This window comes from Eurosta solidaginis, chromosome 5 (genome assembly GCF_040869045.1).
Source record: "Eurosta solidaginis isolate ZX-2024a chromosome 5, ASM4086904v1, whole genome shotgun sequence".
Classification (NCBI taxonomy): Eukaryota; Metazoa; Arthropoda; class Insecta; order Diptera; family Tephritidae; genus Eurosta; species Eurosta solidaginis.
In genome coordinates, this window is record NC_090323.1 from 264,480,079 (window position 1) to 264,507,232 (window position 27,154).

General features: G+C 34.8%; 1 protein-coding gene across 6 annotated transcripts in view; it reads right to left on the minus strand.

The window, feature by feature from the left end:
- LOC137253401 (uncharacterized) overlaps positions 1 to 26,573 on the minus strand; it is a 144,483-nt gene extending 117,910 nt beyond the window's left edge. For 3 of the 6 annotated variants that reach the window (XM_067790248.1, XM_067790246.1, XM_067790247.1), the window contains exon 1: positions 25,689 to 26,573. The gene's annotated coding sequence lies outside the window, so the exon portion shown is untranslated. The remainder of the gene's footprint in view (positions 1 to 25,688) is intronic. The other 3 variants (XM_067790250.1, XM_067790249.1, XM_067790251.1) reach the window with 3 other exon arrangements.
- Between the last annotated feature and the right edge of the window lie 581 nt (positions 26,574 to 27,154).

Consider the following 27,154-nt stretch of genomic DNA (forward strand, 5'->3'; position numbering starts at 1 on the left):
TAGTGTTTTCTATTGTTATGTAAACAAAAGTTTTGCCGGGCGTTGAAGGCGCACACAAAGCGTCTAACTACAAGATTGAAAGCGCACACGTGTCTACAAATATATAGAATCTAGATTGAATAGTTATCGAGTAGATAAATGTTTCAAGTGGATATTTTTTTGTTTTTTTTTTTGTTAGGTGGACAAACTGAAAATTAAATTAGTTATATCGTAATATAGTATTGATTACAGATATATATATCTATATGTATGTGTATGAATTACAATTTTTGTTTATGCTAACTTAAAAACATAAAATTTTTTCTAAATATAACTCGTGTAGAAAGCAGAGTTCCACTAGGTGGCGTGCTAATGAGATAACAACAAATCCCTGAGAAACTAGGGGAATCTTACGATCGATTTTTGAGTAACTTGCCGGTGAGCTAAAGACTTGAAGCTTGGGCCGTGGGTCAGAACCCGGTGACGATGCAACATTTGATCAAATAAAATTCGCTAGGTGGCACGCGGATCGAGAAAGTAAGAAAACAAATTTTAACTAACTTCCCAGTTACCTAGAGACTTGAAGCATGGCACATAGATAGTTAGAGGCCTGGTGACAATACATCTTATACAAAAAAACAAAGTTCCGCTAGGTGGCGCGCTAGTCAAGATAACTGCAAATCGTTTAAAAACGGGGGGAATCTTGCGATCGATTTTCGAGTACTTTCCCGATGAGCTAGTGAAATGTAACTTGGGCCGTAAGCCGGTGATAATGCAATATTTTATCAAAAGAATTCCGCTAGGTGGCGCATGGATCGAGATATTGAGAAAACTTGTTTTAAATTGGGAATCTTGCAATCGATTTTTAACTAACTTCCTACCAGAGACTTGAAACCTGAAATATAGTTTAAAACTCGGTGACAGTGCAATGTTTGATCAAAAAATTTGAGCTACGTGACGCACAAGTCGAACTATTTAGAAGATTAGGCCATACCTTCATGACTAGCCTCCTGAGTGTTGCAGGCGATGTTGGTGCCACCTCGTTGAAGGCCCAACTCAATGCACGTCCTTGCATACTTTTAGGCGTACGCGACCAACAAGACTATGTCTGCATTAAAGGAAAAATTGCTTTCTATTTTTTGGTCCATTTATATAAAGGTAGCCCTTAAAATTTTTTTTATCATCTTTTTATTTTTGTTTTAAGTTTTAATATTTTAAGCAATACCGTCTATGAACTTTCTAACTGAAACCATGCAAATCAATCCCAAAAACGTTTTCGAAAAAATTCGAATATTCGAGAAAATTTAATAAGAACTTCGAAATTTTTATTTGTAGTTTCCAGAGTTTGTTTGAGAATGCACGTTTATGGCCCAATAAATTTTTGTCTAAAAAAGTACAAAAGTTTTTTTGAAAATTCCCATTGTTTATTGACAACTTTTTCACGAAGAGTGTTTCAGATTTTCTTCTATAAAAAAAATCTTTACACTTTGTGTTGAGGAAAATATTGTGGCGAATTTTAACATCACTAAACTCTTATTAAATAAATGCACAACAACAAAAACATTAAAGCAAGCTACATAAACACATTAATCATCATTTACCCACATATATAGAAGGCGACGAAGAAACTACTCACGCACATACATGTAGTCATCAGCAGAAGTAGTTACTCACCCATACACACGCATATGGCTATAAGAGAAACATAAACTACAAATAGGTATACATGTATATATCTAATAACCAAGCAAGGGATGCAATTGTTCTGGAATACAGTTTCGAAAAATGACTAGACCTTAGCAGAAATGGATGAAGGAGAAAACTGAGAGTATAAAAGCAGCGCAAGCTTAGAAATCAGTAATCAGTTTGATTTAAACACGCAATTAGTTATGAAGAATAAGTGTTATTGCGAAGTACCCTCAAAGTAGTCAATAACGACCATTTTGCACTACTGAATTTTGGAGTTATTTATTCGACAATTTAGCGATTCGAACGGTAGCAGAAGGTTTGAAATAAGCGAATTTCCCAAAATTCGTTACAATATGAAACACCCTTCGAAAAAAAATTGTCACAAATAAATGCGAAGTTTAATAGGCCTACAACTTGTATTTTGGTCGGTAAAATTGATTCTGCTACAAACCTGCATACTCAAAAAAAAAACTCAAAGAATTCTAAATAAAAAAATATAGATTTTCGTATAGATTTCTCTAATTTTCAAACAGGGACAGTACCGTACGATACGATCTGTGATGGAATGCCATTTTTTAAATAACAATAGTTCCAAAATGGTAATGAAATATGTGAACTATAGTTTTTGTGAGTGAAAATAATTTTCAATCCGTCATGGTAAGTGATGATACGGACCTTGCTTTGAAATTGGTTTGTCAAACACTTCGAGTGTATTCACCACTCTCACTATGGTCCACACCTCTTGAAACTGTAAGTTTTCTTTGACTCCCGTTAGAGGAAATTCGTGACAATTTGTGATCTTTCGCACCTATAACAACAACAAGTGTATGTATTCTATAAAATCCATATATTTCTGTTGATCTGAAATGTAGTGCTAAAGTCTTATATCAGTCTATTATCGAAGAATAAGAATACTCAATGCTAATCCCAAGTTTTTCAAATAAAGCAACTTGCCCACAGATTATCGTATAAGCTTCACAGATTATCGTATAAGAAAATAATTTGTTCCAGCAATAGGCCAGTTTGCTATGCCAATATAATCTCTCAAAACTTATTAAAGTTTCCAAGAAATATTTTATTAAATAAAAAACCACTAACAAATATATGACAACATTAAAAAAAAAAAATAAACAGACGAACAAATACAATTACAAGTATTAGAACCACAAACAAACATGAGCAATTAAACAACAAAAAAATTAAAAGAAATCAAACCAACAATAATAATAAAAACGACAGCAACAATAACATCATACAGTTTTAGCACTAATATTGAAATAAATTTGGAAACAATTTATTTTTACTATACTTCAGTTTTTCTCTTCAACAAATTTCTTAGCAATAGATCCAACGCGAGTTTGTGCCTACGAGTTGTTATTTATAAACCACATTCTTATATATTTATGGATGCTTTTAATGATTTAAAATTGATTTCGTTTAATTTTATTTGATAATAAATGTGTGATTTACTGTATGCTTACGTAATGTTAAGATACGCAGTACAATATATACGTACGTATATATTTTTCTGGTTTTGTAACCTACTACGTGAGTGGCGTCTACCAAAGTCACAATAGATTGAAGAGAATGACTGAACGCATACATGTCGAGAATATTTAATATGTTTTTTTGTACATATGTTCTACTTATGTATATATTTACCATGCCGCTGTAATGTATTGATAAGATGGGCACCACGTCTCTCTATCACTAAGTTCCTAGAGTTTAAATGAACCTACAGGCATATCTGCATAGTTATGTGAACGTTTGATAATTCAAAAAACAAACAAAAGTGTTTTCTAAGGATTAGGAGTAAGTTATGCGAAACTCATTTTCTAAAAATCAATTTTTTTCTTTTCATACGTACCCAACCGATAAAGGTCCTTGTATTGAATGATATTTCCTATTAATTATCTGGTACTGCATGCACCAAAGCAAATTTAATCTGTAGTAGAACGTAAACAAAAAAAATCGAAATTAGAAAACTGTGATTTATTGTTCCCCCCTTTTTTATGTTCTTCTGCTTTACCGTGAAATTGCTGTAAATATGCATTACTAATTTGATACGACATACTACATGCATACATTAGTATATATGTCAGCTAAAAATTAGAAATGAATGACATAAACCAAATTTTTGAGTAGCTAACATCATGAGAATTTCATAGTAATTTTAGATTTCACTTAATAATATTTATTTGTTTGTTTGTGCTGCGTCTAGTATGTCAAGGCTCAGAATGTTGCAAGGGTCTGCATGACTTTACGTGGAATTTGCTGCCAAGAGCTATGTCTTTTGTTCTTTTTCAGTATAGTTGTTTGTGCTATGTACTTTAACAATTATTTTGTGCTTGCATATAAATTCACACTAATTTTTATTCGCACAGGCAAGACAGAATTTGATGTCTGTAATATAAGGCGAAGATGTTTTGATTTTTATCTCATAAGCAGCGTTCGTACCTTTCCCGCAGCGAATCGCTCTAGTTCCGAACTAGCGTAGAACTGCCTCATTAGGAGTCGGTATTAAGGGACTTAAGTACCTCTCGCAGTGCTAACAACAGACACTTTTAACATTGTGATACGAATTGGCAATTGTCTTCCTTTGCAGACCTTTTGAGCGCGTTCTTAACTGGTTCAGCCCCAGGTGGTTCTGAAATATTGATTGCCTTTGATTAATTTGAATTCATACATGTATCTCAGACTTAAGCGCTGTGGGCACAAGTGTAGCTACCAACGATCCCGGTCTGCATCCGATTACCACTAATTCGGAGGTAGTCATTCAACCTGTAGTGCGAAACTGGTGCTTTGATTGACCGTCTCCCCTTTTTGCTGCAGGTTTTTAACATACATAAATGCCCAAGTCGGCAAATAGCACATCGATGTCACAGTTTTAACAAAGATATTGCCTTCAAATTAACAAGATATGAATAGAACCGCCAGGGTAATTCCCGTGCAAGCGAAATGTTCGACAAAAACATTTTACTGTAAAAAACTAAACGAGCAAGCAAAAAGTTACACTGACGAAATATTCGAACCATTCAAACAAGTTTCCAAAAAACATGGATAACAAACAGTTAACACTTCGATAACAAATCCATAACATGCTGTCCAGTTTCGTTTACGGCTCCTGGGTTGGCTTCACTTCTGACCCCTAGTCATTCCTTTTCTTTCTGCCTTCTTATTTTTCCCTTTCTCTATTTCTTTCCTTGCGTTTCCTATACTTTCCTTGGCTCCGCGACCGTATTGATGCATCGCAATAAAATTGTATTACACTGAAAGCCATGGAAACAACTGAAAATTTAAGAGTAGATGCCCAATGGTGTATAGCATTTCACTTTGAGCTGACAATAAATAATATAGCCGAAAAACGCATCACCCTATTGTATGCAAATGCGTTTGCCTTAATATGCAAAGCGGCAGTAAGACATATTTTTTTTTCAATGTCATCAGCCTATAAAACACTCAGTTGCGCGCTTTGCCAATTTTGATGTATCATACAACAAAAAAAAATTAATAAATGCAAATTAAAAAAAAAAACAAAAGTGAATAACTGAAGCACAATGAAGTGCACTTGCGGCCACCGTGGTGTGATGGTAGCGTGCTCCGCCTAGCACACCGTATGCCTGGTTCAACACCCCGGGCAAAGCAACATCAAAATTTTAGAAATAAGGTTTTTCAATTAGAAGAATATTTTTCTAAGCGGGGTCGCCCCTCGGCAGTGTTTAGCAAGCGCTCCGGGTGTATTTCTGCCATGAAAAGCTCTCAGTGAAAACTCATCTGCCTTGCAGATGCCTTTCGGAGTCGGCATAAAACATGTAGGTCCCGTCCGGCCAATTTGTAGGGAAAATCAAGAGGAGCACGACGCAAATAGGAAGAGAGGCTCCGCCTTACACCTCTTCGGAGGTTATCGCGCCTTACATTTACTTCATTTTTTATTTAATGAAGTGCACTCAATGTTAAATAGAATAAAATAGTGAAGAAAAAAACCAAGCAACAACAAATGCTTATGCGCTACATAAAAATAAATCTATTATTATTTGCATAGTTGCATAAACAGACAAACACTTAAAAATAAGTGAACAGCCACATGTGCATATACATTAGAGAGGGTCAAATTTATTGCTGAAAAGGCACATCCAGTTTCTGAATCTATGTTATGAGCCAAAATGTATGAATTTCGAGCCTCCCTAATTTTGTTAGAAAATTTGATATCCCAATCCGAATCCGAATTTTACATTTATTTTCATGTATTTTATTTGTGAGAGCCGCTATTCGGATTGGGATATAAAATTTTCTAACAAAATTAGGGAGGCTCGAAATTCATTTCAGACCTATGATCCCATGGACAATATTACTCAGTATGACCCATAGATTCAGAAACTGGAAGTGCACCTGAAGTTTTTTTCCCCCATTTTTCCCCATACAATTTGACCCGCCCTAATATACATATATCGATTTTTAAATTTACATATCTAATTCTATGTCGAAATGACTGCAAGTATGAATGCGTCTGCTATTAATTGCAAACCATTGTCATACAAAAGAAGTAAGGAAGCCTAAGTTCGGGTGTAACCGAACAATACGTACTCAGCTGCCAAATTACAGCTTGCAAAACTTTTAAATTACCGTCTTTTAAAAGTGGGCGGTGCCACGCCCATTGTCAAAAATTTTACGAATTTTCTATTTTGCGTCATACCGTCAACCCACCTTCCAAGTTGCATCGCTTTATCTGTCTTTGGTCTTTCGGTTTTTCGAAATTTTCGATATCGAAAAAGTGGGCTGGTTATAGTCCGATTTCGTTCATTTTAAATAGCGATCTGAGATGAGTGCCAAGGAACGTACACACAAAATTTCATCAAGATACCTCAAAATTTACTCAAGTTATCTTGTTTACGGACGGACGGACATGGCTAAATGAATTTCTTTTTTCGCCCAGATCATTTTGATATATAGAAGTCTATATCTATCTCGATTAGTTGATGCCGTTACGGGGTACCGTTATGCGAACAAAATTAATATACTCCGTGAGCTCTGCTCAGCTGAGTATAAAAAGACATCAGCACTCATATCTACAAACTGCATATTGTTATTATTAAACAGTTGTCAGTTGTCGCAGTAATTTCAATTGTTGTTATTTGCATTCGGCTTTGCTATTGTTGTTATTGCAGCAGCTTTTCCTTTTGCTTAATGCTATTTATATGCTTTTTGTGTATTGTATATAAAACAGTTTTGTATGATCGCGTAATGTGTTATTGAAATTACATAATATGATTCTTAGTATTTTCATAAAGATGCTTATACTATAAGGAATTTTATACGCTTCCTCACAAATACTTACACAGCGGCAATACAAAATCATTAGCTGCATCTTGCACTAATGCATTTTTGTATATGTAAAAGTATGTATATGTATATTAAAAGTCAAAACACTGTCCTTCCTCCATAAATTGATACACACGAAGGAACCTGACTATCTATATCGTAAGCTTATTTTTCTGCAATCATCAAGATCGGTGCTTCTTCTTAAGCACATCAGATACCGGTCGCTAACCTCTGAGCGCCAATTCTTTGTTACTGCAATACGTCTTTGGAACTCGCTACCTACTAGTCTTCGACTCTTAAGTAATGCTCTACACTTCAGAAAAGAGCTAACATCATTTTTTAACGACTCTTAAACTGGATCTCAAATTGTTGTTGTTAAAATGTTCATTTCTAAGTCCTTTTCCTTTCTCTGTGTCTTTCTTTATTTGTTAAATACTATTCAATCTATAACCAGCCAAAGGTTATCATCACTACTGCTGTCTTTTAATATTTATTAACTACTTTTCTTTAGTTTTAAGATTTACATTTACATACATAAATATTTCACTATTGTCCGCTATATTTAATTTAATTTGATTAATCTAATTTATTATTATAAATGTTCAATTTTTATAGCTCATGCTATTCATGACTAGCACTGTTAAATAATTTGTCAAAATTGTTGTGCTAGGAACAAATTTTCAAATAAATACATACATACATACATATGTATTGGTAGGCGTGCGCTGCAATGGCCACTTGTTCTCGCCAATGCGATTGCCAATGTTAACATTTGTTAATATTGTATTTTATAATTTTCTATTTTATTATTGTTGAGTAACAAATTGTTTCTCTTTTTTATACTGATATAACTTCAACTGCGGGTGATATATCGTGTGCCCGACGTAATACTCCAGTAATATTTCCCTGTTTTGTGTGTTATATAGCAATGCAGTGCAATGCAGCTGAGCTATTTTAGATTTTTTATTAGGGTTCAGAGTCGGAGTTGGAAGGGGTAGCTCATCCCTTTTTCCAGTCAAATCATTCAAATTCTTTGCAATTTGTTGCCTTTAATTCCTTGGGGAGACAGTGGGCTTGTATGCCGCTGCTGAGGTTTTGAAAAATTTGTGTGATGAACTTTTCGAGTTTAATTGCAATTGTGGTGGACATAAATATTGCAAGTAGAGCATTCAATGATCAACAATAAATTTAGTAAATTGATGCCAAAACTAAGAACTAATCCAATACAATCCTGCAAATATAATTTCAGAGATATAGATATAATCCTGAAATGGTTTAAAAAGTCAACCGCTATGGTAAACAAATCGTCCCAAAAGCTAGAGAAATTATTCAAAAACGATACGGACATAAGCAGAAAATAATTCATGAAATAGCTCGGAGTAGTGTCAAAATGTCTCTGTCTGTAGTTAAAAAAAACCAGAACTAGTAACGAAAAAATTTTGAAATGTTAACAAAAGAACCCACAAATGTTTATGATACGATCCTGAATATAATCTCAAAATAATTCCAAATTATAGATGAAATAATTTCAGATTGGTCTCAGAAAAGTTTTAAATCAATCCCAAAATGTTCCAGAAAATAAACCGCAATGTCAACTAAATCGTCAAAAAATTAACCAAAATATTCTCAAAGCTATGAAAAAATTAGCAATTGCTCTGAAAATAAACTGCTCCCGTAAAAATCGAAAAACCCCGAAGAATTCTTGATATAAAAACGGCCTATAACTGATCTTGGAAATAATCTTAAATAATCTCAATAGAGAAATTAACACGAAAGGGTCAAAATAATATTTTGGAAAAACTCGAAACTGTTTCTTATAACTCTAACAAAAACAAGAATTAGTTTCGAAATGGTTTTAAAGCGGAATAGTAATAATGCTCGAAATTGCCCAAATTATACCCAAAAGGTTCTGAAAATTATTTAGAGACGATAAAGAAATAAACCTGAAATTGTACAACAATTCTTTGCAAAAAGATCTAAAATGTCTCTACTCCAAAAAATGGAAATTATTCAGAGAGTGTCTAGACTGATCCCAAAAATAAGCATAAAAGGGTTCCTAAATGACCTCAATCAGTCTCGAGGTGGCTACAAAATGGTTCAGAGGGTAAGACCAGAATTGTATGAAAGAAAAATTTACTTTGCCTTAAATTTTTTTCGGGATGTATGAAGGAATAATTAAGAAGTAATTTGGTTCCCCAGTTCACATAAGAAACTTTAGGAAGCATTTTTGATAATATTGGTATAAATTAGTTTTTTATTTTAACTTATTTTAGCAAAGATAATAAGACGTTGAAGATACAGATAAATTACTCTGATCCGATCCTAAACCAGTCACAAAAATGTCCGTAAATTAATTTGAATTGATACGAAAGGAAGTCAGCAATAATCCTAGAAAAGCTTGCGAAATTATTCCTACAGAAATAATAATAGTTTATAGTAATAAAAAAATTCCAAATTAAGCAAACATTTTTGGAAACGTTATAATGCGATAATCCCAAAATGATGCTGTATATATTTGAAAATCGCACGGAAATATTTAAAAATCCGTCGACAGTTAGCTTACAACCCATATATTACAACCAGAGTTATTTCGAAATAAAAAATTAATAATCTTTAAATGGTCACAAAATAATTTTGTAAAATGCCATTCGTCCCTGACTATTCTGGGCTTGTAAAAGATTTTGTGGCGAAATCGTGTCAATATAATTAGTCATCTCCGTAGAACATACATACTTACAGGGCATAATAGTTTTATACTAACATTCTGTAGTCGAAGACCACAAAAATTCAGTCAATCTCGTGGTTAATCGCCGGAGCCCTTTTGTATTTGCATTACGTTTGCTTATTGCATGCATTATTATTACGATTGTTGTTTTTGCTTTGTTGTTATGAACATTAACTTGACGATGTTATTGACTTGTGTAATTATTAATTTTGTGTAGTGCTAGGCGATTTTTTTGCTGTCGATACGATTGTTTAGTTATTTGAGGTGCTCTCTAATTTTTATACTCAGCTGAGCAGAGTTCACAGAGTATACTAACTTTGTTCGCATAACGGTAATCCGTAACGGCATAAACTAATCGATATAGATATAGACTTCTATATATCAAAATGATTTGGGTGAAAAAAATAATTCATTTAGCCATGTCCGTCCGTCTGTCCGTCTATAAACACGATAACTTGAGTAAATTTTGAGGTATCTTGATGAAATTTGGTATGTAGGTTCCTGGGCGCTCATTTCAGATCGCTATTTAAAATGAACGAAATCGGACAACCACGCTCACTTTTTCGATACCGGACGGATAAAGCGATGAAACTTGGCAGGTGCGTTGGCCTTATGACGCAAAATATAAAATTAGAAAAATGTTGGACAATGGGCGTGGCACCGCCCACTTTTAAAAGAAGGTAATTTAAAAGTTTTGCAAGCTGTAATTTGGCAGTCGTTGAAGATATCAAGATGAAATTTGGTAGGCACGTTCCTCCTATTACTATATGTGTGCTAAATAAAAATTAGCGAAATCGGATGACGAACACGACCACTTTTAAAAAAAATTTTTTTTTAAGTCAAATTTTAACAAAAAATGTTATATCTTTACAGTATAAAAGTAAATTATGTCAACATTCGACTCCAGTAATGATATGGTGCAACAAAATACAAAGATAAAAGAAAATTTCAAAATGGGCGTAACTCCGCCGTATTCGCCTAGAATACTTTTAATGTCATAAGTCGAACAAAAATTTACAAAACCTTGTGAAATTTGGTAGGGACATAGATTCTATGACGATAACTGTTTTCTGTGAAAATGGGTTGAATGCATTGAAAGTCACGCCCAGTTTTTATACACAGTCGACCGTCTGTCCTTCTGCTCGGCCGTTAATACGATAACTTGAACAAAAAGCGATGTATCTTTACTAAGCTCAGTTCACGTAATTATCTGAACTCACTTTGTATTGGTGTAAAAAGTGGCCGAAATCCGACTATGACCACGCCCACTTTTTCGATATCGAAAATTACGAAAAATTAAAAAAATGTCAAAATTCTATACCAAATACGAAAAAAGGGATGAAACATGGTAATTGGATTGGTTTACTGACGCAAAATATAACTTTACAAAAAAACTTTGCAAAATGGGTGTGAGACCTACCATATTAAGTAGAAGAAAATGCAGGGCGGAATCAAAAGCCCTTGGAATTTTGGCGGGAATACTGTTCGTGGTATTACATATATAAATAAATTAGCGGTACCCGACATATGATGGTCTGGGTCACCCTGGTCCACATTTTGGTCGATATCTCGAAAAGGCGTCCACCTATATAACTAAGGCCCCCTCCCTTTTAAAATACTCATTATCACCTTTCGTTTGATACCCATATTGTACAAACGCATTCTAGAGTCAACCCTGGTCCACCTTTATAACGATATCCCGAAAAGGCGTCCACCTATAGAACTAAGGCCCACTCCCTTTTAAAATACTCATTAGCACCTTTCATTTGATGCCCATATCGTACAAACAAATTCTAGAGTCCCCCTGGTCCACCTTTATGGTGATATCTCGAAAAGGCGTCCACCTATAGAACTAAGGCCCATTAGGTTTTAAATAATTATTAACACCTTTCATTTGATACACATGTCATACAAACACTTTCCAGGGTTACCCTAGGTTCATTTTCCTACATGGTGATTTTCCCTTATTTTGTCTCCATAGCTCTCAACTGAGTATGTAATGTTCGGTTACACCCGAACTTAGCCTTCCTTAGTTGTTATTACTGCGTTAGTGTGTATGTTTGTATGTTCAGCTTCTCGTTTATATTTGTTTTTCTATAATCTATTGACAACGAATTTTGTATGTATTTATTACTGCGTTATGTAAGTTAATCGTTTTTAATAATTGATAAATATTTTATAGCTCTTTAAGTACTTAGTTGGAAAGTATTTTTTTGGAACAAGATTTTATAAGAAGAAAAAAAAAATAATATCGAAGGTAATAGTTTTTTTTGTAATATATAACACAAATATAAAAACAGTATGCTTAGGTTTGGTTAAGCTAAGCTAGTTAAAAGCTCCTAAGAAAAAGGAGAACGTTTGGGCGACGTAATGGCCGGGTGGTTTGGAAATTGTTTAATGATGATAAGTGTTATAAATTCCTTCGCGAATCGATGCAAGTAAAGTCATAGTTCCGTATAAGAATAACTTAGACTTTGGCTAAAACAATAGATTTATTTTTCTTAAACGATGGTGACAAAATTTTCACCGTATGTTCACGTGATCACTTTGTACTTTCTTTTGTGAAAATGGCGGGATCAAAGCCTTTAGGCAAAATAAATTTTATTTTGGATAAAACCCGTGTATGTTGAGACTCTATATACGATGGTGGGGGTAAGATTGTGAGTGAGGGTGAGAGTTAGAGTACGTGCAATAGTAGAGGTAAGAACTAGAGTAAATTTAGAAGTAAAAGTAAGGGTAAGAATAAGAGTAAAAGTAAGCGTAAGAATAAGAATAGGAGTAAGGTTAAGAGAAACAATAAGAGTAAGAGTTAGAGTAAGTCAAAGGATAAGAGTAGAAGTGAGGGAATCAGTAAGAGTGAGAGTGAAATGGAAAATCGAAAACAGAAAGGCGCGTGATTTCAGGCAGGGTAATGTCTAAAAAACTACGCATGCAAGGGAACACATTCTGACAACCAGTGTACTACTCTCTGTTGTTATTGTAAGGTAAAAATATCCCCCGAATATGTTTTAATCTGCTCACTGCATAAACAACCACTGCAGAACGAAACGCTTTTTGTCTGACGCTTGATCCGATACGCTTGATCGATAACGCATTTCATAGCTGTATGATGCGACTAAAATCTTGTGACTTAAAGGTTGAGGGCCAAAAACATGCATTCCGCAGTAGTCAGAATAGTGCAAAAGGTACTAGCACAGGATTCTCCTTAGCTTTCGGAGAAGTTTTTAACCATAACAAGGACAATCATAATAGTCAGATGTACCTACTAGAGGTTTACGCCGATCTCTTTATCGGCGGCGGCGGCGTAGGCTCTGGCGTGGGTGGCGCGCCGGCGTACGCCGGTTATCTTACTTTAAAAAGCTTGATTTTTCTATTTAAAAAAAAAAATGGTATTTAGGAAAGGTTTTGTTTGTATGTATTTAAGGAAATCAACGTGTTGGCCATTTCGGAAAGATCCGGGGTTTTTGCCTCAAGATCTCGCAGACCGTTCAAACATTTTCAGGAGTAGCTCCATGCGGAGGAATTGTCCCTCGTTCACTTACTCCAGAGAGGCTTCGGCGACTTACGGTTGCTATTAATGGTCTATTAATACTCATGACTCTCGTGGCACAGGGCGCCTCCAGTTTTTTCGGCTGTTTTTAAGAGCTACAATTCCCGATGTGCGAACAGTAGCAATCCCGACCACCAGTCGCTACCACGCCTCCTGACCCTCACACGATATGCCAGTACAGAACTTATAGGACTACGATTTCGAACTCATACCTTCGTCGACGTCATTTTCCTAGAAGCTCTAGGTGTAGCTCCGAAGACTTTCCAACGGATGCTTTTGTCGCGCTATTCTGCCTAGCTGCACCAGAGAAACACCTTGAAACGTTAGAGAGTGACCATTATGGATGACCGCGTAGCTTCAGTTTTCAGACTGGTTCGACTGTCCACAGCGTTAGGGTAGTAGCACACATGGTCAATATTTCGACTGTCTTGGGAAAGCTTTTGCTTCACCACTTTGAGTGTTCTTGCGAAGGACAAAGCCTCACCTGGTAAATACATATATGTGCCTACGTATTCACATTTGTAAAAGGAGCCGTAACGTGTAGGTGATATTCAAACTTGGCTGAAAGGCTAAAATCAATTTGATTCACTCCAAGGGTCTAGTTTTGTATACAGCCGCCATCTTTATGTCAAACCGGGAGACTTGGGTGTTGAAGGATGAAGTGTGAAAATTAAAATTAACATTTCAGACGCTATTGTATAGTTTCGCAAATAAACAACAGATTTTTGAATGTAAGCCCAAATGATTTTTCAAAACCTTCTCATACGTACATATATCCTCAACTTAAGTATGATGTAAGAATCATTTCAAAGGAGTGTTTATGCCCCCAGAACCTAATAAAGGATTTTGCATCACTGATTTGACTTATTCGTTCAGCCAATCGCAATATAAAATTTTTTAAAAAATCGGCACTTTTTTGCTTCTTTTAACAACTTGAGGACAATTTGAAAACAATTTGAAACGCCTTTGGTAATTTTATTTGAATGCATTGTTCATTATTTTTTGGAAGAAATATGCAAAGGGATCATATAAATTTATTATATAACTTTTCTTTTAGTGTTTTGTTTTAATAACTTGGTGAATTGGGTGATGCAAAGTCGTGACATCGAAAACGTCTGTTTTTTTTTAAATAACTTTTGAACAGTTAGAAAGAGTTAAATTTCGCAATTAGTTTCTTATAACTGGCAGTGATGCGCATCCGTTGATACCACTTTCGATCATATTCGATCAATTTTCGACATGAACAATAAATGGCCTAAACAGTCTTAAACGAGTAGAAAATATATTAACGCGCCGGACGCTGCCGCCGCTGCCGCCGCGCCGATATTTTGACAAAATGACCCTAATCGGCGGCGTATATCTCTAGTACCTACCCATCGAAAAAGTTCTATCTTTTCGGATCATCTTGCATATCTTGGAAAAAAAGAGTTTTCACTTTCCTCTAATTGACAATCATTTCGGATGATTGGTACCACATAGCCACTATAATTAAGTAAGCTAATTCGCGTTGCCATCAGAACCCCCTAGGCTAACACTTGGAAGCCACTATAGTAAAGCTTAAGAAGCAGGTCGTATTTCCGTTACGAATGCTCAAATTAAATTTAATAACTCACATATAAAATGTATTAACTGAATTGTTTACATAAGAAAAAAGATACAAAAATAATGCAAGACAAACAGGAAAAAGCTTATCTCATTCGCGTTCCTACAAAACGCAAAAATGTGCGATTTGATTACATATTTCACAAAAGACAAGTGACTGCAAAACGTGAGTGCTCCTACACACACAAATACTCAAATACATACAAATGCTTTGCTCATAGAACGTACACTCCAAAACGCTTAGCATTCACACAAATACGCCAGCCATCTACCGCTGAACAGAACATTAATTCGTATAGCAAAAACAGAAAAACTTGCAATTATGTAAGAGCAGCTGTTAAGGCAATTTGCTGCCTTCAATGATTTCTCATGATTAATCGGCCACGTTTTGTGGTGCACATAATCGAAATGTATTGCGAATCGAATCGAAAATCACGGCTAGTGCGCATTTGGTCACAAACTCAAAACGCATTGGAATCTGTCATTTGTTGAATGTGACAGCGCTTGGATTCAATTGTTTTGCGCTAATAAATTTACTTGCTACACCATACAAAGCAACAAAAACATACCCTAGCGTATACGTAACAATCAGAGACGAAGTGCGCAAATTTGCAACTTGAACTGCTTTGGATTGTTTGGGTGCTTTTTGCTGACTGGGTGCGTCTTGGCATAGCAAAATGGCACGCCTTCTTACTTCGCAATGTTGTTGAATGCCATATATATGTAAGTAGGTACTACATATTGTATATATGTACATGTGTATGTGGTAGAATTTAAATAAAACTGTATTGTGCTGCTTTACGTTGATTTGATATGATTTGCTTTGGCTTTGAATGAATGTTGAGAAGCGCAACGCAAATGTTATAAAATGATTTCGTTTAACTGATTGTTGTGAATTTTATTTTATAACATTTCCTACCCTCAAATTACTTACATACGTATTCTTCGAGACGAGGCGCTGCATACATACATATTTTTATTCTGAGTATTTATTTATATGAAAACCGAAATTTTAAGATTATCCATACATACATATATACCATGTGTGTACCTGGTTAGATGATTTCTTTTTCAAAAGTTCTCATTTCACAGATTTTTTCAGCGTCAAATTCATTTAATAAAGAATTCATTTCATTTGAGTTTGCTACCCCTTCTACGGTTTTGTTGTTTTTGTAATAAATTTTTGGTGAGTAATTTTTTCAATATACACACAGATTTCTCGTGCTTTTTATAGTAAGCTATGCACGCGTGTCGGTAAAATAACAACAACAATAGACTTAATAATAATCAACAGTGGGCTGCCCATGACAAAAAATACTAATAAAATAAATGCAAAATATTTTGGTAAACCCTGAAGAAAATCTAACCACTCTATAAGTATTCCATCATACCGTGGACGATGTCGAGAGAAAATATGTAGATTGGAGCTAGAAGAAAGAAAACCCTCTGGAAAATTTGTGGTCTTCCAGTTATGTGAGCGATGCTAAAGAAGACATACCGTAATTAGCTGTAAGAGCTTTAGATAGTTCAACAAATAAAACCCCATAAGCATAGCTGGCAAGGTCTGGTTATGTGAACAAGCGTTCGGGATCAGAAACTGTTTCTGTTGATAGTCGTAGTATACTTAGTATCACACCACCTCCTCTGACATAGAAGAAATAGATGGCCATAAACTGATTATGTTATTGAATCTGAAATATGATTGCTGCTATTGAATACTAAATATTTCACATTTTATAAGTCCTACATCTTTCATGATGAACGATCGACCGAATCTGGCACCACATTTGCACCTTCAACCAAAACCGCTACAAGATCTAGAATTACTTAATACACTCTGACATAATTGTAGAACATAGAAGGAGGTTTAAGGGATCTAGAAATCACCGCGAATCATCGCCATGCAGTCCGCAAAACTGGAATAAATAGCCATAACTTCAACTACGGATGATTCGGTAACAACAGTCCGCCGCTTCAACCGAAAAACTCCTCAGAATCGGCTTAATTCCCTGCATCCATGCGTTGTCGTACTGAATTATATCCTTATTCGCTATATACGGTTCTTTTAACTTAAACATTAGATGCGTCACTATAGAGAGGCTTATGTAGTAGCTTGCTGAAAGCGGGCTTTAAGTAACTAACAAGAACACGAAATAGCAGTTTCGATGGAATTCTCTGAATTGTGCTGTGCCTACTTTCTCCACTGGGGTTAAGTACCTGGGGATCGAGAGAGATATTCAACTTACGGGCCTACATAGCTTACTTGTCGTGTAAAAGACGCTCTAAATGCAATTCTCAACCAGTTAGATCCGGACCTTCACATATATGGAACTATTGCTGCGTGAATCTGGTGTCTTCCCTTAATAATAATAATAATTGGAAATTGTGGCAGCGCAATGACCTCAAGTAATCCAATGACACCATGCTAATCCTGTTCATTATTATTTTTTTTATTTATTAATTTTATTATTTATAAACTTACAATTTTTTTTCTGCCGATTCATTGATGGGCAGTGAGTTGTAATCTTGGCACAAAGACCGGAAAGGTTCTTTAAGTTCGAAATTCGTTCTACATCGTTTTAAGAGAAGAGGTTTTTAGTGTCCCGTAGTGCGATAGGGAACACTAATGTTCACTTTGTTCAGAAGAAATGGGCTTGAAGTCGATCCATTCAGAAGTTTTGCCGTAAATATTACGCCAAGCATTTCCCTACGACTAGCAAGAGTTGGAAGATTGATAAGTTTTAATCGATTAGTGTAAGGTGGAAGATTAAACAAAAAGTCCCATTGAAAATTCCTTAAGACAAATAGTAAAAACTGTTTTTTTATTGATTGGACTTGAAAACGCGGATTCCAGACTATTAAGCCATGCTCTAATATAGGTCTAACCAATCTTGTGAAGAAGGTTTTCGTAACGTAGGGGTCGCTAAACTCTTTTGACCACCATTTCACAAATGTTTAGACACCTTTAGCTCTCTGAAATTTTCACCTGGAGGCGAGCCATATCAGCAACGCAAGATAAAATATAAAGACTTCATTTTTTTAATATTGTAAATTCATTTGAAAAAGATAAATGCGGAAAGATTTAATTAATTACATGATTGCTATTGCACACAATTTAAAATTTTAGATTTTACTCATATATGTAATACTTCTATATTGCTAATAGAAAATGCTCGCAATGTATTTTGAATTCGAAATCAAAACAAGACAGCCTATAAAATTTTTGTGATTGTAGCAGCATAAGTGCGACAAGAAAAAATTTTAATTGAGGTACATTCGATTATTGAATACAATAACAAAAACGTTTAAAAATCAATATATCGGCACTCTGATGTTTGGGAATGTACCTAGCTTCTTGTAGCAATATAGGAGTATTACATGTATGATTTTACTACTTTTTCTTTATACATAATTCCTTCCAAATAAATGAACGTTAATGAATTTTGAGAAAAATGTAATGTTTTTTATGTCTTCTGATGACTTTCTGAATTTTGACTTATGAATTTTGTCTTTCTGAAAACAGGGTTCTGACTAATGTTTTGTGAAAAAATGTGTCTCTGAATTTTTGTTTTCTGAATTTATGGGGGGGGGGGGGGGGGGGGGGGGAGGGGGTACCACGCTATCTAGTTTCAGTCTTTTGGATTCCCATTTGTCTTGCTCTACTACACAGAGCTTAAAGCAAGTTTTTAATGTAGAATCGTACTATATGATGTAGTATTTGAATATATAAAAATTATTTGATATAAAAAAAAGTTGAAAAGATTTCTCAATTGGTGGCATAAATTAGCAGGGAAGTCACATTTAACGCTGAGTAAATAAGGTGACAAAATTCACTTCTATCGAATTTTTTGCACAACCAAACTACCCCACTGTGCAACGCTTATTGTACAAATATGACCAACAAAAAGAAAAAATAAAAAAATTTTGCAACGCATGAACCGAACACCAATTTGCTATGCTCGAGCATTTCAAATTTTTATTAGCGCTCATCAAAGTCATTAACAAGTTTCAATTCCATTTCATTTCTTTTTCAATTCAATTTAATTTTATTTTAGCTCTCATAAGTTCCTCTATGTTTATTATAAAAATGGAAATGAACTAAATACTTTCGCAATATTTTTTTGCCTATTTTCTATCACTAATAGCTCGTTTTTATTATTTCCATAATTCCAATTAATTTATTTTTTCTGTTACTTATTTTTAAGTCCCCCCCCCCCCCCCCCCCCCCCCCACAATTTTGAAGCCTACGTGAAAGCGCTAATCGAAAATGGCAGGCCAAATACCAAATTCAAATACAAATTTATACAAGTAAATATACTTTTTTTTATAAAATTATGTGTAGATTTGTTTATTAATCATAGTACCATAAAAATCAACCATCAGTTAGAATCAACAAAATAAGAGAACAACAACAAGAAATAAATGAAAACTACTGAAGCAAAGCAAAAAGTAAAAAATATTGGGCGCAATCGAGTGCGATTGTAAAATCAAAAGTGGCCTACAAATGTTTGATGCTTTCAATGATGTTGTTGATTATTGGAATATGATAATGCGGGTGCTGGAGGGGATAGATTTATAAATATTTTTTGACATGCTTATGTAGCTGCTACTTTGTGGGCGCGTGTGCGCTCATATTTTCATGATTTTCTGGCATACATTTTTTTTTTTTGTTGTTTGTGTAGCAAAGATGGAGGGGATCGTATTTGATTATATCACACATGTGGAATATAATGGAAACAGATTTTTTTTTTTTTTTGTTGAAACGTGATTTATGTAATAGAAAATTTATATAAAGAATTGCATCTCCGCCACTGAAGAGGGGCTGTTAGTGGGTTCAGTGACTGCTGGGAAGAATTTTACTTAGAAGGGCGTTGATGGTTAATTGTCATTTTACATCTTTAGAATTAGATTAGATTAGAAAAAAATAGATACTGTATGATCTCTTTGTATTTCGCATTAAAACATGGGTCATAGGTATGTGCATTTATGTGGGAAATCGGAGGGCAAAGTTGCCAGATCTGGAGGCAGCAATTAAGATAGGTCCTATAAAACGTTTAGTATTTGCCAAGACGGCGGAATTATTTTATGATAGAAGTCCTGGTACCTAATTGGGGTTCTTTTCGTTTGGTCGAGAAAATTCTGGTATTACTATGGACAGACTAAATGTGTATGAGGACTTTAATGAGCAGTCAGTGCAACATATTCTAACCTAAGGGTGGTAAGCAAATTGGAAGAAAATATAGCAAGCACTTCTGATACTTGGCTCGATGCTCTGGTGAGTTGCTTCATTCCAAGAATCTGCGGTTGACTAAAGAGCAGATCGGTTCAATCACAAGCCAACGGTAAACTGTACTGCGGAATGAATATCTATGTATCACGACCGTGGATTCAATACTATGTAACTGCTATGCCAGACCTCGTCCATAAATACGGACAAAATTTAACTTTGTTGTGGCATCATCGTCAAATTACTCAGGCGATTGAACGCGTGTTAAATACTAGTCTTATGACACTTCCATCTCTTAACATTTTGAGGAGCCTTTTTGTTTTGTTTGAAACCTACATAGCGCTTCTTTCGCAAACAGAGTTATTAGTTACCAAAACTGTAGACCATATATCCCTTACTAACCTTAAAGTCTTATAATCGTACCAGTCGAAAAGAACGAGTTACAAACACTTCAGAGAATGAGGTAGATATAAGTTTCCAAAAAAGTAAGCGGTTCCAGCAAATAGACATTTCGGAAAATGTGACCGGGTTAAAAAATGTTAACGGTTCCATAAAGAATACAGTTCTGAGAAAGCAAAAAAAATAAAACCCAGATCTGGGAAAGTAATCAGGTCCAAAAAAGTATCCGGTTCTAAACAATCAACCAGTTTCAAAAAACAGCCGGTTCAAAAATAGTGCTAGATTCCGAAAAAGCAACCGGTTCAAGTAAATATCCAGTTCTGAAAAGGTAACCGGTTCCAACAAATAACCAGTTCTGGAAAAGTAACCAGTTTGAAAAAAGTATACTGACCCAGCAAATAGCCATATCTAGACTGGATGGAAAAATGAAAACGTCTCCAGAAAAAATCCAGTTCTGGAAAAGTAAATATGTCCAGATAAAAACCAGTTATCGAAAAATAAACAAGTTAAACAAATAACCAGTTTCAAATAAGTAGCCGGTTCTAGTAAAAGTGCGCGAGCTGATAGCCATAGCAGCTAGTGCTCTCTTTTGTTAGTCTTAAAATTCATTTTAAGCCTAAATACATAATAATAAATAGTAAAAGTGCGTTATTCTGACAGTTACGTACGCACCTTCTGAGCAATTGAAATACCTTTTATTCGTCACATAAGCGATCACATAATCATTTCTGCTCGATAAAAGAAGGGCACACCCATGCAACCACACAGGCATGAGCAAAAACACATATAGACACAAATTTAGCGGCAGTTATGTATATTGTTGCGTTACAATTCGTTTTTAATTTTCGCCTTACTTAAAAGGCGCGCGTCCGCTAGTCTGCCTTAGCTTATGTAAGAAAAAACGCGCGTGTTACGCACACAGCGTGAACAGTGAAGAAGATCACACGAATTTGATTTTGAGACGGATGACGCGGCGCATTTATTTTCCTCACTCGGCATTGGCAAAGAAATATGCGCTCTATTATGCAAAAGTTCTGTCTGTGTTTCCTCCACTTCCCTTTTTGTTTTTAGTCTGATGTATTTGCACGACTACAAAACAAATACTTAACATTGTTTTGCTGTCAAACATTGACACAATTAACAGCCAAAAAATATTAGAATGCGTTCACTTGTTTACCTAGGAACAGAAAATAGGGCAAATGACTCGTTAGTTAAGAAAATATTTTGATTAGAACGAAAATAGAAAAAAAAGAAGTCAAGGTGTCTAAGTTCGGGTGTAACCTAGCATTATATACTCAGCGTGAACTTCAATTGCATTTATTTCAGATAAATAACTTTTCTACATAATACGTGGCACCGCCCGTTTAAAAAAAAATGTCTCTCCATTTCCTCTTACAATAAAACTTGATAAGGGAAATATCATTGATTCAAAATTATTTTTTGCTAAGTTATAGCTTATTATTCTAGGCTACGACCCTTTTAAACTTGTTTTATATCTAAGTTGCCGTGGCCTTAACCGATCCCGTCCACTTTTACTAGAAATATTTTCTGCTATAAGGAAAATATGTGTACCCAATTTTGTTACGATATGCAAATTTTTCTTCGAGTTATGGCTCCCGAAACAGAAAATTGCTTAGTCATAAAAGGGGTGGTGCCACGCCCATTATTTAAAAGTTGGAGTTTTTCATATTTATTGTTATAAGTCCACTTGGAAAATGAAATACCATTGATATAAAACTATTTTTTGCAAAGATATAGCTTATTTCATTCGTCCACGACCATTTTAAAAATCTTTTATATAAAAGTAGGCGTGGTCCTTAACCGATTTCGTTAATTTTTTTTTTCAAAGCATTTCTTATAGTAAAGGCAACCTCTCTGCCGAATTTTGTTAGGATAGGTTTAACGATTTTTGATTTATAATTAATAATATATGTAAAATTGATTTTATCACAAGTGGGCGGTGCCACGCCCATTTTAAAAAATTGTTTCAAATTTTTATCAAGAGTCTCAATATCAGTGCACGCGTCAACTTTCAACATTCTGGGTGTATTATTTACTAAATAATCAAGTTTTTTGTGTTTTCCAAAATGTTGTATATATAAAAAGTGGGCGTGGTTATCATCCGATATCGCTCATTTTCAATACCAATCTATTCTGGGTCCAGATAAGCTCGTGCACCAAATTTGGTGAAGATATCTCAATATTTACTCAAGTTATCGTGTTCGATAACGTGTTTTCGATACTGATGATTTTGATATATGGAAGTCTATATCTATCTCGATTCCTTTATACCTGTACAACCAACCGTTATCCAATCAAAGTTAATATACTCTGTGTGCAAATCACGCTGAGTATAAAACATTAATGAAAACACGTTTTGTAATGCTGTTTAAAAATAAGAACAACACGTAAGCACTTTAGAAGTACTCTGAGCGGGGACTTTGTTTTGGTTATTTTTTTCTTATAAAATTTCAATTGTGAGAACATTTCTACATACGTACATATATGGCACTCTTATCTTAACCAATCACATTGTTTTGGCGTTTTTGGGGCTCCGCGTGTTGACAAAGCAGAACATTGTTGCTGTGCTCTCAATTTATTTGAACATTTTTTTTTTATCAATTTTAATTTTTTTTATTATTATTAATTTAATGTTTTTCGCTCAATTGACGCTTACTCACTCATTTAATCACATTTTACTCAGCATACACACAAGCGCACCCAATATCTTTTGAGTTATGAGCGCATTGAGAGAATGTAAAATTTCAACAGACCGTTAACAGTTGTTTAACAGCGCACTGTAAGGCTGCTTTGGGGTCTCTGTGCACAGTGTAATCTAAGCGTTTAACTTTGTACTTTTTTTAAGTTCATATACAATATATGTACATAAGTTGTTTATATTATTTTACATAGTTTTCGGATTTTTTATAGATATTAATCATATGAGTTTAATAAAAACTTGCTTTCTTAACTGAAACTTTCCAGAATCCCAAAGATAATTCTCATCGATAAGCTACAAGGTTTTTCACTGGCGCTTCTGTCATAAATGGCCGCGCAACAATGAAACTCGAGATCCCTATGAGACCCCTTTGAGACTAAGTTTAAAGCCCTGGGATGAGTTTATACCATATTGATAAAAAAACACAAGATGTGGAAGGGAGTTTTAGCATAGAGTAAATTTTACTTCGATGTCTTAATTTATCAAAATATGGACCTTTGTAACCACAACATTACACTGCAGCTGCTAATAGGGGTTAAGCTTATAGAATTGTTCTTATCTCTTTCAACCAATTTCAAAACTATATAAAAAAATAAATGCAAGGCGCTATAACCTCCAAAGAAATTTTAAGCCGAGCTTCTCTTCCAATTCGCGTTTTTATCCTTTTTCCTTTTCCTACAAATTGGCGGTATGGGACCTTCATGATTATGCCGACTCCGAGCGGAATCTTCAAGGCAGATGAGTTTTAAGTGAGAAGCTTTTCATGGCAGAAATTCTTCTTATTGAAAAAACGTGTATCTAAAATATTGATGTTGCTTCTTCAAAGTTGCCTTCTTGAAAGCTATGAACTTTAACACAAATTACATTTATTTTAGGACGTTTAATGACGAGATTCACTCATATTTGATGACTGTGCCACGAAGGCCAGAAAAAAACCTGTTGGCACTCGTATTTTCCAGCAGGAGAAGGAAGACCGCCATTACATGGTAGAGACACGTGGAATGAAATTTCGTTTCCCCTGGTGCTCACTTTTATAACAGAACGATAACTGGTGTGACGTAAGGTTAAAATAGTCTGGGATGTACCTAAAGTGCTTAGATGTAATGATTAAGTTAAGGTCACAAATTACAATTCATCAATCGATTAACATCGGCAGTTTCAGCATTTGCAATAAATTATCATAACTCAAAGTTGCTTTACAACTATAAACCCATAGGCCGAGTTAGTGAGTTTTCGTACAAAATTTGAAAGCCTTAGTTTTCGTATAGTACGTCGATAGATACTCGAATATAAATCTTACCGTGTATATATATAAATATAAATCTCTCCCCGTTTCATTTACAGGAAGAAAATGTTGTAGTAAAAAAACTGGGGGTAATAAGCATCTTCTAGCGACGATTTTTTGTTTGTTTTTATATTTGATAGCTTTATTGCAAACTAAAGACAAAAAAAGTATACTTGATTTGGCAGGGAGCTGTACAGAGCAGGTGAGAGATAGAGGCTTAAAACCAACACTTCATTCCCGGAAAAAGGGACAAAAAACATTCAGTAGATGGCTAGGTTAATACGATATATGGAATCACCAGATAGTTCAGATGTGGCTCAGAGGACAAAAAAGTTTAAGTTTAGTGAAGGAAAGCCACCACTATCGAATGTTGCCTAATACTATCGATAGTTTTCTTCTCTTTTCACTATGTTTACATCAGAATGGGTTCTAAATAAATTTCGTTCATTTTTACCAGAAATATTCACCGTTACAAGGAAAGTGGGTGTATTGAATTTTGTCGTGGTAAGTCAACTACTCTTTGACATATAGCTCTCAGAAACGTAGAAGAATGCTTTGTAAAAATATTTTAGAATTCACACACCCTTTTACAAAACTATCAAAAACCTTTAGTGAGTCTGTATTGACTTATCAACTCACACATGAAGTTTTGTTATTTAAGGCCTAACATGAAGTTTTGTTATTCCGCCTAAGAACGGTATTTGGAAATGTTAAAAAAATATTTGCCGCCTGTGCGAAATGAAAAATTCAAATGTTTTAGTTTCTCAGCTACCAAAGGCAAAATGGTACACTGTACAAAGTACAGAGCATTTATTTTGTGCTACGCACACTTTTTACAAAAATTAATTTTTATTCACAAATACAAAGTAAACTATAAAAGCCGCTTGTCGTTAAATAACTTCGTGTAGTTACCTTTAATATGTTTATATAATTTGTTTTTTAGAAGCTCTCTTCCAGCGCTGTTGCTCCTCGAAAGAGAAAAGTTAACAAATATTTTTGGTGAGTGGTTTTTGCTTTGTATTTGCCATGAGGTGATTTTATAACTGGCTTTGGCGTATTTTTTTGCTTTTTTCTTAGAACCCGCGTTAGTTGGCTTTTGCGTCACAGCTTCTTGCATAATACACAGTCGCAATTATGAATACAATTTCTGGTATTTGTTAAAAAAAAAAACAACCATTTATTTTAAATACTTACCTGTTTTTAAAGTCGTATTCTTTTTTATATTTGATTTAGGTATTCAACCACGCCTCTCGCAATTTAATTACAATACAACTGCCACGACAGCTGCTACTGCATATGGCATACAACAGCTGGCTTTAATTGTGCTAAAAATTCTTTAACTTCATTACAACAACAAAACTGAAATACTTTATTTTGGACTTTTGTAAAATTTGAAATTCTTAAATTTAGTATGAACGACTTAATTTCAAAATTTATTGGGCGTAACAACTTGTTTTGTAACCATTCACGATGTTCGTTCATATATGTACACGCTTCTCCACTATTTACGTAACTACTTTTGCTTTGCTTTGCTCCGCCATTCTCATATTCAACTCACATTAGCCAACCAAGCAGCTGCCTTCAACGTCGTCGCCAACGTTATGTGACGTTCTAAAACACTCACCGTCACAAATAATTTTTATTCTTTTATTTTTTATTGTGTTTTTGGATCAACACACAAAACATTTATTTATAAACACTTGATTAATTAAATTTTTATTATTTCAACTTTTCATCATTCAATTATAACGTAAAAAGCCCGCAAAACAAAAATTGTTTCTCATTTATTTTGGCAACAAAATTTGTTAATTACTAGCACGAAAAAAAGCAAAATTTATAGCTACAAAAAAAGGCTGTTTTCTTTTTTGTGAAAAATAGATAGGTCAGTAAGCTAAATAGTTTGCTGCTGTGCCTCACACGTTTTGGTTGAAATCCAAATGCTCATACACACACACCCCTTTGTTAGGTTTTTAGTTTTTTTTTTTTAATTTGCTAAAACCGCGTTTCTTGTAACTTAAAATTTGCAAAGAAAAGCGTTCAACGTGCGCCGTTTATGTTGCTCAACTGAAATCGAAATGAATCTCAAGTCATGTCTATGTACTGTCAATAACGATTTAGCAGTCGTAATACTCACACATACAAATGCCACATGGCAATATAGACGAAAAGCTCAACGAGCGCCATAATGGGGAGCAAATTTAAATGAATGAGTAATAACGCTACTTTTGTGGAGAAGGATGCCATATGCAATTTTTGGAACTTAAAAAACTTAAAACGCCATACACTTACTTACTTACTTACTTAATTGGCGCTTAACCGTCTAAACGGTTATGGCCGTCCAACAAGGTGCGCCAGTCGCTCCTTCGCTCAGCCAACTGGCGCCAATTGGTCACACCAAAGGAGTTTAAATCGTTTTCCATGAGAGGTCAAGTCTTTCTTCACCTTCGCAACTCTGTGGAGTTCTCTCCCTTTCACTGCTTCCAAACTGCTGTTTCGACTGAAGTACTTTCTTGGCCGTAGCGTCATCATGCACTTGATGGAAAGAATTATCCTCTATTTGATTTCAAGTTTCGGGATGTACACACTTTGAAGAAAGCTTGGCGTACACTATACCGAAGCCACCATTTTAGCAAAATGGTCAACGAAGCATCAACACTGCC